The sequence below is a fragment of the Papio anubis genome, chromosome 3 (assembly GCF_008728515.1).
Source record: "Papio anubis isolate 15944 chromosome 3, Panubis1.0, whole genome shotgun sequence".
NCBI lineage: Eukaryota > Metazoa > Chordata > Mammalia > Primates > Cercopithecidae > Papio > Papio anubis.
Genome location: NC_044978.1, coordinates 160579907 through 160592289, shown reverse-complemented (window position 1 = coordinate 160592289; position 12383 = coordinate 160579907). Strand labels below are relative to the sequence as shown.

The window sequence follows — 12383 nt, the reverse complement described above, 5'->3', positions numbered from 1 at the left end:
ATATATCAGTACAGAGATGTATGGTCCAAAGCTGGCCAAGTGGCTCTTCCATTCTCAACCCATGGCTTTCAAGATGGTACCAGCAGTTACCATTTCTCAGGCAGAGGAAGCTGGAAGAGAGAGAGTCCAGGGCAAGAAGCTTTCTCTTTAAGGAGATAACGTAGAAGTTACCTTGTGATTCATTTCACTGCTTTGAATTCAATCAGACGAACACAGTCAGATACAAGGGAATCTAGGAGAGGCAGTCTCTGGTTAGGTGCCCAAGTGTCAGGCTGAAGTGTTTTTTACCAAAATGCACAAGGGGAGGACAAATACCAAAGGACAACTGGTAGTTTGTCATTGTCCCCAGATTTATTTACCCACAAAACTCTTTTTTTTAATGCCATGTCCCCTAGAGCTAGTATCTTATCCTATAATGTATCAGTCGGGATAGGATAGTTAATGATGCAGTAACAAACACTCCCACATCTCAGAGACTTAAAACAACATAAGTTTAGTTCTTGTACATGTCCATGGTGTGGTAGGGAAGATGGTCTGCTCTTCTCTCTGGCATAGAGGTTGATGGAGAAGCTATCATCTAGAACAAGACTGATTTCCAGAGTAAAAGGAGAAAGAGTGTGGGTGAATCAGGCACCATCACATCTAACTTCCAAGAAAGCTGAGTAGGGTCTAATGGCATTTCATAGCCTTTGTCACATGCATCTTCCTCAAATCAGGCCTTTGCTCTCAGAATAAGGGAACAAAGGGATATTATCAGACAGATCCCACCCTGGTTTTCCCACAGTCTATTGAGGGGAAAGGGGCCTCTTTCTGTTTCTCTTGCCCTGATCTCCCACCATGTTGCATCAGCTGGAGTACCAAATATGAGCTCTGGATGATGATGGTAATTGGCAAAACATGTTTCCAGTTATTGTTCTCCCTGTATCTTGGCCCATACTGCCAAGAGGCAGAGGCTATTTCTCCAGCCATTCAATCTGGGCTGAGTTTGTGACTTGCTCTGATCAATAGAATGGGCAGAAGTGACATCTTGACAGTTCCAAACCTCGACCTCAAAAGGCCTTGTACACATTCACTCTCTTCCTCAGGTTGCTGCCACTACTGTGTAATCACTATATGATCAAGCTTGGGGTCGTCTGCTGGAGGGTAACAGGCCACATGGAGCAGAAATGAGCCAGCTAAGGTCATCCTACATCAGGCAGCTCCAGCCAAGCCCAGCCCAGCCCAGAATAATGGCCCCTGGTAGATAAATGGTGGTTGTTTTATACTACTTGGTTTTAGGTGATATGGTGTAGGCAAAAACAAATTGACATGTTGATTTAAGCATAAATGGGATTTGTTAAAAGGTTGTAACCCCTGAAAGACTAGGGCACTGTGAGGCTTAGAGGCTCTACCCAGAATCATACCACAGAGCCAGCCTAACAAAGATCCCACTGGGTCTGCCACTGTGAATACCAACACTGCAGCTACACACTGACCCAGATCCCAGTCACTGCTATGGGGTCCACTGTCTTCAGGAAAGTGGATGGAGCTGTTATTGTTGTCACCTGTAGCCAGAAGTAGGTCACACAGAGGCAAGATAAGCTATAAAATAAATAACAGATACAAAGGCAACAGCACTGTGCCAACAAAGCAGGAGGCTGGAGCTGGGGTCCAGGAGACCCCAGTAGTACTAGACGTTCACCCTTTAGTGGCTGCATTATGAGAGCCTTCAGCACAGACGTCCTGGGGTAGGGAGGAGGGGGCGTGTGGGCAACAGCCCATTATTGACCATCACAACAACATCTCAATGCTTTAACAACTAGTGATACCATCCCAGTGCATAGCACTTCCCCCTGCTAACTAGTCTCTGGTAAGGAGAATATAATTATATACTTGGCTTAGATAAGTCAAGAACTAGCCCCACCTTGGTGAACTGAGGTTAGTCTCACCTTTTCTGGGCATATGGCCGTTCAGTGAGTGAACAAAAGATAAAATCAGGACTCTCCCAACAAGGAAGGAAGTGATGGGGGAAGCTAAAATGGCATAAACAATCCACAGTATCTGTGATGCATGCCCTGATTCACTCCCAGTGGTGAAGTGGAATGGGGGACACAGGACAGAGAAACTCAAGGCCCAAGGGGTTGAGTGTTAGTGTACTGTGGAACACAGGGGTGGCCACAGAAGCCTAAGGCAGCCAACCATCTCGCTTTGCCTGTGACAGGGGATTCCCAGGATGGGGGACTTTCCATGCTAAAATCAGCACAGCACTGGGCAAATCAGGACAAACTGCTCACCCTACAGCAAGGCCAGTGAGTTCATGATCTGCATAATGTTACTTAAGAGAAGCTAGAAAGGGCCGGCGAGGTCACGTGCTGTGCCCAAGGCCACTCTGCTAATTCATTCATCCCTTTTCTTCATTGGTCACTGACGTGTTCAATGTTAGTTTACCAAGTGCCTATCATCTGTAGAACTGTGCCCGGCACAGCTCCAGGCGCTTCCCATGTATTGATCTATTTAATCTTCACAACAATCCTAGGAAAGAGGTGGCATATGATCCCCAGTCTACAGATGAACAAATTGAGACACAGGGAGGTTAAATAACTTTTCCAGGTCAGACAGCTATTAGGTGGCAAGACCATGATGTCTTAGGCAGTCAGGCTCCGAGCGCATGCTGCACAGTTCAGAAACCATCTCAGGAAGGCACAGCCTGTGGACCAAGACTGCATTCCAGTCCACACCCATCTAGGCCCCCCACTACCGAAGAAGTATGCTATCAGGCTGACAAGCGTCTGGAGGAAGAGGGGCAGGGAGCCCAAAAAGGGCCTGTTATAGATGGTTGTCACCAAGGCTTATGTTACAGAAGGCCGAGTCTCTGCTCAAGAGGTTAAGCTTGGAAATGTTGCACTGTGGAGAGTATGACATTATGGGTCATTGGGCTGGTGACATGGTTCATGACATCGCCATACCTCAACTTTCAGAACTAGGAGATGGGGAATCTGGACCAAATGATGGTGAAGGCCTCACCTGGGATTTGGGGTAGTAAGTATTTTAACTCATCAGAAATAACTGGGGTCAGGAACATCAAGGCCGTCGCTAAACATGAAAGAAAATCAAATGAACCTAAAGCAGTTGTAACATCATTTATTTCCCTATTTTCCCTTGGTGATTTGTTTTGCAGGCTGCTGTTAGTAAAAAGCAGGCCTCTGATTTCGGGATAAGCTGAGGAAAAACAAGAAGCAATAAATATTAATTTATGTTGGTCTCTACAGATACCCTTTGTAATCAAAGCACGTCCAAACCCTCCACCCCACCAAAAAAAAAAAAAAAGAGTTGTGTCTGCATTTTTTCCCTTAGAGAGAGAGAATGTTGAATCTCTTCCTCTTCATTTTGACATTTTCACTTCCTTTGTTGCCAGGCAAAGTGACCACCAGATTGGGTGGAAGGGGCTCTTTCTACGGCATTTCATGACTGAGCCTCCAAGAACAACCTGTATTGAGTTTCTCTTTGAGATGATTGGACTACTCTATCCAGCATCATTGAGGTAAGTGAATTCTCTAATGAGTTATTTATGTTATGTTGCCCATAAAAATACTTAACATGCTTTAGTTCATGACTTGTGAATAAGTAAATTGCTTTTTGCTACTGCCACCTCAAGGGGTAACAAGTTAACCACCTCCTTTGCCATTGAAATCTCTGCATGGTAGTGTTCTGGTTACACAGCCTTCTTTCTGATAAGGCCTTAGATCACTCAGTGGAAGATCTGGCCTAGGCTGAGAAAGATAAGCTGTGCAGTTCTTGGACAAGATGCTCCTCCCTGGGCCTCCAGACTAGCTGGTCTGGACACTGTTTCCTTCTTAGGACCTTTCATGTCTCCTCATAGTTTTCTAACTCCATACTTTCTTTTATGTGCCCTTGCAGAGAAACAAAAAGAATTTTCTAGAATCAAAAACATTATAGTCCCTCTAGGTGTTTAAATTTTTAGATGTTTTCTTTTAAATAAGCGCCTCTGAAAATGCTTCTGCTGGTAGGTGATACCGATCACTTTGGTTGTTTATCTGAAAGCAGGATGTTTTCTCGAAACTCACCGCTGGGTTTTTCAGGGACAGAGAAAGGCCCACAACATACCAGTTGTCTTCAAAGTTGTAATTTGGCTGAAAGACAAGAGAAATGTTCATGCATGCGTTTATTCACTTATACATACATATGTTCTGTACACTATTATTGAGTGCCTGCTGTATATTGGGTATTTAAGAAACAATACAAGTGGTTTCTGAGCTCTGAGCTCTGGCTCTCAGAGCAGGGGCCAGGGAATGGTGTTATGACAGAAGGGTCACAAGTCCCCATATACCCCAAGCACTGTCTGCCAATATTTATTCTCTGCTTATTCATGCACTCACTTGACGAATACCTACAGCATGTCTGCAACATGCCTGGTAGAATAATGTTTTACACTTGCCTGTGTATTTTCCAAAAGTACTTGGATACAGTTGTGAACAATTAAATGTAAGTCCATTTGAAAGTTTTCCTGAAACCTTTAATGTTCTTTTGTCATTATTTTCTCAGCCAATGGATTCCAAAAGTTCATTGTTGTTATAGTACTGCACAAAAAGAGTTAAAAATGTGTTTTTCTACTGGAAAATGGGGAGACCTTCTGCTAGTTCTGTATCAGAAGCCTAATGCAGAATTCACAGCAATTCCAGAGGTGTGGGGTTTTGTAGACCATGAGAAGTCTAGAGGTCAGAAAACCAGGGAAGCCTGGGGAACCTCAGAAAGTATGTAACTAGTTTTTATGCATAACTTAGACCCATGCCCTTTTCATACCATAGACAAACAAAGGACTAGTTAAATACATATAGTGTAGTATTATACTGTATTCAACTTGTATAGTGTTTAACTACCCCATAGAATTATACTGTATTGAACTAGTCCTTATGTTTGTCTATGGTATGAAAAAGGCACTGCTCTTTGTCATGCAAAAAATTCTCTTTTAAAATAATTTAATGACTAATTAAATTACTTTATGTCATTACCTGTTGTATATGATAAATAGTACATAAATTTGGACATACAATTTCAGCCTTACTAAACAATCATGATTATTTTGCTCTATTTCTGCAGTTTAGCTTTTTCGAAAGCAAAATATGCTATGATTATTTATGTCGATGGTTCTTTATACCTTTCAAAGTGCCTTTCCTATATACTGTTTGATTGAATGTCGCCAGAACTATGAGATATGGACAGGACAGGAATCACTGTCCTCATTTCATAGATGAAGTTATAGATGTTAGTTATAGAATTTTCATGGACAAATTATGCAGATACAAAATAGGCAAGGGTTACCTAGGTAAGAGGGCCAGAAAAACGGATTATGAATAAATGTAAAATGATCCCAGGATATATAATCTGAATGAGGGAAGGGGGTGGTAAGCTAGAATCCTTTTCTTCTATTGGACATCGTTCAAGTTCTAAGACCACCATGCTCACTTTAAATTCCCATCACTTAATAATGAAGTAAAGATATTTTAACGGGGTCCAGAAAAAAATATATATTTATTTGAAAGAATGGAAAATAGGCCAGTCATGGTGACTCCTGCCTATAATCCCAGGGCTTTGGGAGACTGAGGCAGGTGGGTCGCTTGAGCCCAGGAATTTGAGATCAGCCTGTGCAACATGGCAAAACTCTGTCTCTACAAAAAATACAAAAATGAGCTGGGTATAGTGGTGCATGCCTGAAGTCCCAGCTACTTGGGAGGCTGGGGTGGAAGGATCACTTGAGCCAGGGAGGTCAAGGTTGCAGTGAGCCTTGAAGTGCCACTGTACTCCAGCCTGGGCTACAGAGTAAGGCCCTGTCTAAAAAAAAAAAAAAAGAAAGAATGGAAAATCTAGAAAAGAAAATATGAGAAGCAGAATGATACAAACAGGAAAATTTAAGGGCAGTTAAGTGAGATGTAAGTTGACTGAATGTGATTCAACCAACCAGTAATTTTTGTTAACTGTATTTTCATGAAACGATCATTTTTGCGAGCTTAAGAAATAAGATTAAATTTTATTGGCTCTCGTTTTAGGTGATGCATATTTAAGCAAGAGGCAGCACTATCAAAAGAACAGGCTTGGGTTTGAATTTTGCCTTCAGTACACATCAGCCGTCAGGCAAATCTTAATGCTTAATCTTTCTGAACTTCAATTTTTCCATCTCTAAACTGAGGGTGATAATGCCTCCTTTGCACAGTTGCTTCAAGGATTAGAGACATTGTATGCAAAGCACCTAGTAAGATGTCATGTAGCAGAAACTCAACTAGGGGTGGCTGTTGTTTTGGGTGGTGGTGGTGGTTTATATTAATATGTGATCTTGTGGCTTGAGCAATAGACTTACAGTCAAAGGACCTGCGTTTGAGCTGTGCCTCTTCCATTTAGTAATGAGATATTATTGAAGATATTTAGACTCATTCATCCTTAATCTCATCACTTGTAAAAATGAGTATAATTTCCCTCCCGTTTTTTGTTTTGGGGGTCACATGAAATATTTCTTAAATACAAATGTCATATAAAATAGAATATCACTGCCACTAAGTCCTTGAAAACTAATCGCCTAGGTTAAAACACAGACATGTCACTGTACAGTATACAAGGTATGACTGTAATGGGAATATGGGGTAGAATTTTATCTATATGTTCAGAAGTCCTGCACAATAAAAAAGTCTCAAATTAGTTGAGCATGGTAGCATGTTCCTATAGTTCCAGCTACTTGAGAGGCTGAGACAGGGGGATCTTCTGAGCCCCAAGAGTTAGGGGTTGCAGCGAGCTGTGATTGTGCACTCCAGCCTGGGTGACAGAGTGAGACAAATTTCAAATTAAAACAAAAAATGTATAGTTAGCATAAGGCAATAATTCTCAATGTTAAGGAAGAGGATACATTTGAACAGGCTTACAATAGTCACAAAGGACCTTCTACTCATGGGTGACATCAGGATCAACTGTCATCTGTCCGGGTCCTTTATTAGAGCATCCAAGATTCCTAAAGCTCAGAGGGAGTAGAGATAGTGCAGCCAGCCGCTGTGTGACAGAAGAGGAAACCGAGGCCCAGAGAAGTGCAGTGACTTCATCACAAGGCCGCCACAGCCAAAGGGGGCTGTGGAGTGGACCTGCCACCTGCCCCTGTCATCGGCAGGCTCGGGGGTTTTGCACGACTACACTGTTAGGTCTGTTCTGATGTATACACATGGGCTTTAGGTCTCTGGATGTGGTAAGTGGAAAATACTGGAGAGGAAAATCCAAGGCTGCCTGCTAAGCTGGAGGTTAAAATCGCCACAGACTGTTTCAGTGTAAGGCCAGGGGGCAGCGAAGGCTGGAAATCCACATCATAAAGCTCCTTCCATCCTTGTGCATTGATGATATCATCCAGGAAACATTTCAACAACATGGATGGAACTAAATGTCTTGCCAGGTGGTAGCTCGTGATATATACAGACAGCCCCTGACTCACAGAGAAAGACTACAGAGGTCCCATACATACAAACAGCTGCCGCCATCCGCCTGGCCCCCACCACTCTGCAGCTGCCGTGGGCAGTGTGAAAAAAATTAAAAAAGAAAGAAAGGGATAGAAAAAAAAAATTGGACCACTTGCAGATTCCACACATTCAGAGGCAGAGGAAGGGGAAAAGCTGTGGAAACAGAAACAGCGTAAGGGAATAGACTCTCAGGATAAATTTTCTGCCACGGGTGATCTAGCAGCAATCCACTCTGTCTTTGTCCTGCAAAGTCTCCTCCTGGGAGCGACTGTCCTTTCCTGTCCACACTGCCAGAAATTTTAGCAATGTAACGTTCTTTCCTCAAAAGCCTTTTTGGAATAAGGAAAGCAGGAAATAAATCATAATTAATTTTAACTTACCATTAGAAATCTCTTTTGGAATGTCACTCTCCTTTATAATAATTAATATCTACCTCATGGGGTTGCTGTGAAGACAAACTGGACTAATACATTTAAAGTCCTTAGAACTGTGCCTTATAGATAGTATAACTCTGAGAAGTGTTATAAAAGCACGAGCTCTTCAGATAATTACAATGATTCCCATTTTACAGATGAGAAAACTGAGGGAGAGAAATCCCATTACTCTGCCTAGACTACATGACTTAATATGTAGAACTGGGATTCAAATCCAGGTCTGTCTTTCAATCCCACAATCCTAACCACTGTGCTACACATAGTCATATGCCTGGCTTTGGAGGTGGGGGCAAGTGGAGGGATATTAGGGACAGTCATTCACAGGTTAGCAAGAATTAACTGTCACATTGTTTTCCTACTGAAAATCAACTAAGCTCAGCCACACTCAGAAAACAGGGATTTTGATGAGTGAGCAGGACAAGTAGGTTATTTGGAGAAAGAATTGGGGTAAGGGACTACAGTAGGGTTTGTTGAGATTTCTTCTTTCTTTCTTTCTTTCTTTCTTTTCTTTTTTTTCTTTTCTTTCTTTCTTTCTCTTTCCTTCCTTCCTTCCTTCCTTCTTTCTTTCTTCTTTCTTTCTTTCTTTCTCTTTCCTTCCGTCCTTCCTTCCTTCCTCCTTTCTTTCTTCTTTCTTTCTTTCTTTCTCTTTCTTTCTTTCTTTCTTTCTTTCTTTCTTTCTTTCTTTCTTTCTTTCTTTTTTCTTTCTTTCTTTCTTTCTTTTTTTTCTCTCTCTGTCTCTCTCTCTCTTTCTTTTTTTGACAGAGTCTTCCCCTGTTGCCCAGGCTGGAGCGCAGTGGTACGATCTCGGCTCACTGCAACCTCCATCTCACAGGTTCAAGCAATTCTCCTGCCTCAGCCTCCCAAGTGGCTGGGACTATAGGCATGTGCCACCATGCCCAGCTAATTTTTGTATTTTTAGTGGAGATGGGGTTTCATCATGTTGGCCAGGCTGGTCTCAAACTCCTGACCTCAAGTGATCTGCCACCCTCAGCCTCCCAAAGTACTGGGATTACAGGCATAAGCCACTGCACCCGGCCTGCGGCAGATTTTGAGTAGGAAGCTTGGAGACAGAAATGCCCATAGGTGGGAGATACAGGAAAAAAAGGGCAATTTGGAGGAAGTTGAAAACAAACACTGACCTATGTGAAATTATTTCATTTACGTCTAACCTTACACCCAGGAGATGGGGAAGATTTCTATCTTTCGTCCCACCCACAACTCCAGATAACTTGGTAGGCTACAAGATGGGTTAAATAAACTTTTGTGGGCTGGCTGGAAACATAACGCTTCCACTCCCATTTGTAATGCATTTCTTTGGGGAAATGCGTGCTGAGTTCCAAACAAATGACTTGTAATTTAATACAACATGTGTATACTCTGTATCTCCATGGGCTGGGCACTGGACTAGGTGCTGAAGACATTAAAATAAATAAAGCAAGGTCCCGGCCCTTGGGCAGCTGGAGCCCTGTGAAGAAGGGAGATGTGTGAGTAACTAAGAGATAACGTGATAAGCGCAATAGGAGAGGTGTGTACAAAGTACCATAGGGAAGCACTGAGGAAGGAGACTGGGAAATTGCTTTTAAATGAGCTTTTGGAATCCAACTCCTCTGCAAGCTGGTAGCTGCAAGCATTGCATTAGAAGTTACAGGAAGGACGCATTTACCATTTAGTACTGAATGAATTCATTCTTCAACAGCACCGTTGCTTGCTTTTTCCTTGGCAAGCCGTGGTATCAACACCTGTGTTTTTTCCCAAGAGGTGAGAGAGAGTGATGATTGAGTGGACTCTGAACTCAGACAGCTCGGGTTTGAATCTGACTTTCACTTACTAGTGAGATGACCTTTACCTAAGTCTGCTTCCTTATCTCTAAAATGGGGCCAATGCAAATACCTTATTTCTAGAGCTTTGGGGAGGACTTCCTCTGGTGACTGACACAGTAAATTTCTCACTCAGCTCTGGCTACCGTGAACTGAATGATAAGGCAGGAATCCCCAGCTTCAAATAACTTTATGCAGTAGAGCTGTGTTTCGGAGAGATAGTTTTAAGTGATACACAGATGAGCATTTTTATCTTTACTTATTTATTTATTTGAGATGGAGTCTCGCTCTGTCGCCCAGGCTGGAGCTCAGTGGTGTGATCTCACCTCACGACGACCTCTGCCTCCCAGGTTCAAGCGATTCTCCTGCCTCAGCCTCCTGAGTAGCTGAGACTACAGGCGCAAACCATTACACCTGGCTAATTTTTGTATTTTTAGTAGCGATTGGGTTTCACCATGTTGGCAAGGCTGGTCTCAAACTCCTGACTTCAGGTGATCCGCCCACCTTGGCCTCCCAGAGTGCTAGGATTACAGACGTGAGTCACTGTGCCCGGCCCAGATGAGCATTTTTAAATTTGCAGAGCATATATTAATTTTCATAGATTGGGGGAGAAATGTATATATATACACATATATGTAGACGTATATATGATCACATCAAACCGTAGATTTCATAACTATTGCCGCTTAAAATAAATTTTTCTTAAAAAATTATAGAAAATGAATTCACTTAAAGAAAACTAGTAAATAAGAGAAGGGAAAGGGGTATGAGAAAAAGACATGGCAGAGATTTGGAAGTGCAGCCTATGATGGCCCCACTTCATGTGTTTTCTCATTGTAATGAAATCCAAAACTTTCCTCTATGACTCTGAGTAAAGGCACCATTTTCTAATGCCTGAACTAAAGGGAAAGTACATTTGAATAGCGGAAGAGAATGTCTTCTACAGAGTCACGCTTTCTTGGCCCCAGTTTTCAGTCCCGGTGGAAAAATTTCCTGAAGCCGACAACAGCTGAGCTCCCCGCCTGGAATTCAGATGCTCAGAGGGGGGAGATCATACCCTGAGGTTCTGAGGGCTCCTGGGCAGCTTGTGATGCGCGTGACTCGGGAGAGCAGACCTGCCACCTGCCCACCTCCACCCTACAAGCTGGGGGAGCAGACCTGCCACCTGCCCACCTCCACCCTACAAGCTGGGGGGGCTTAAGCTGAGGGGGATTTGAGTCTGGGGGAGGCAGCAGGGAGAAGCCACAAAGAGGAAGCAGAAAAACAAAGAAAGGAGCGGGAAGCACAGACCAGCATCACACCCCAGGTTTCCTGCAAATTGTAGGGAGGTTTCTGGGGCACCCAGTTACCTTTACCCCTTTTGTGTAAAAATCACCTCCAGGAAAGTCCCTGTGTCAAATGTGCACCACAGTGACCTCTGAAGCCAGTGGAATGATCATGCCTAGATGGGGTTTCCCTGGGGTTGGTGTCCCCATTAGGGCTCCTTCTGGCCCTGTTGTGTCACTCCCACTGACAGACCCACGTGCAGTAAACAGCATGTTCAAGCACACAACACCGAAGGACACTATTCTCTACGGTCTTTGAAGGTGTCCATGAGGCAGAGGTTTAGCAGCGTGCCAGCGCTGTGTTTTGTCCTCTCTTACCGTTCTTGGGTAAATGCACTCCCTAACTGAGCATCCTGACCTTCCCTCCACCCACCCGCTCACAGTCTTCATTCCCTCTGAAATGCAAGGTGCAAGGTGTTAAGCACCTTGTGGGATCCACCCCGAGAAAGGTGCAGAAAAAAGTGAAATCATTGAGCCCCTGGGCAGGGCTTTAGGGTAAATCTCTTCATTTTAGCCTCAAAAATAGGGTTGTCAGATAAAATGCAGGACACCCAGTTAAACTGGAACGTTAGATAAACAACAAATAATTTTTTAGTATAGGAATGTCCTTAACACTACATGGGACATACTTAAACAGAAAAAAAAAGAAAAAGAAAAGAAAAGTTTGTTTATCTAACGTTTCGGTTTAACTGGGTATCTGTACTTTGCTCAATCCAGCGACTGTACTCAGGAATAACCCCCTGAAGTTGGCCCTATTATTCCTATTTCAAAGGCAGGGAAGATGAGACTTAGGGAGACCACGCAACTTGCTTCTGAGTGGTAGAGCAGAGATAAGATTTTCAACCAGACCCACTGAGTTTAAAACCAGTGCTGGTTTCACAACACCACACAAGAATCCAAGCCTTAAAGTAAGGAAGCTGATGGGATGCTAATGGGGGAAACTGAAGCATGCTCCAAGGAATTTGGGGGGGATTCCTGAATGCCTTGCTCAGAATGTAGCTAATCACTCAGTAAACAGTTGCTGGATGTAATTGAATTGAATTATCACCGTTCTTGCTAACTAAGACTGCTCCCCTCCTATAAACACTCTTAAGAAAAGCCTTGTTTCTCATGCCCAGCTAACATCCCCGTTCAACACTATGTTTCAGTGCTTGGAGGCAGGCACTTCCCCACGTGTATAGGCAGTGGTAGATGAGGTCATGGGACATAGCTCCAAGAGAAGCTTCGAGTCACATTACATTCATTTAACACATGGAGGAAACCCACAAGGACTGAAGGAATGGGCTGGCCCAAGGCGTAAGCCAGGCCTGTCTTGGCTGG

The 12383-nt window shown here is 43.3% G+C and overlaps 1 protein-coding gene across 1 annotated transcript in view; it reads left to right on the top strand.

The window, feature by feature from the left end:
- Positions 1-3365: 3365 nt before the first annotated feature.
- The window catches only part of RBPJ (recombination signal binding protein for immunoglobulin kappa J region), a 268573-nt gene continuing 259555 nt past the window's right edge, over positions 3366-12383 (top strand). The window contains exon 1 of the mRNA XM_017958624.3: positions 3366-3520. The gene's annotated coding sequence lies outside the window, so the exon portion shown is untranslated. The remainder of the gene's footprint in view (positions 3521-12383) is intronic.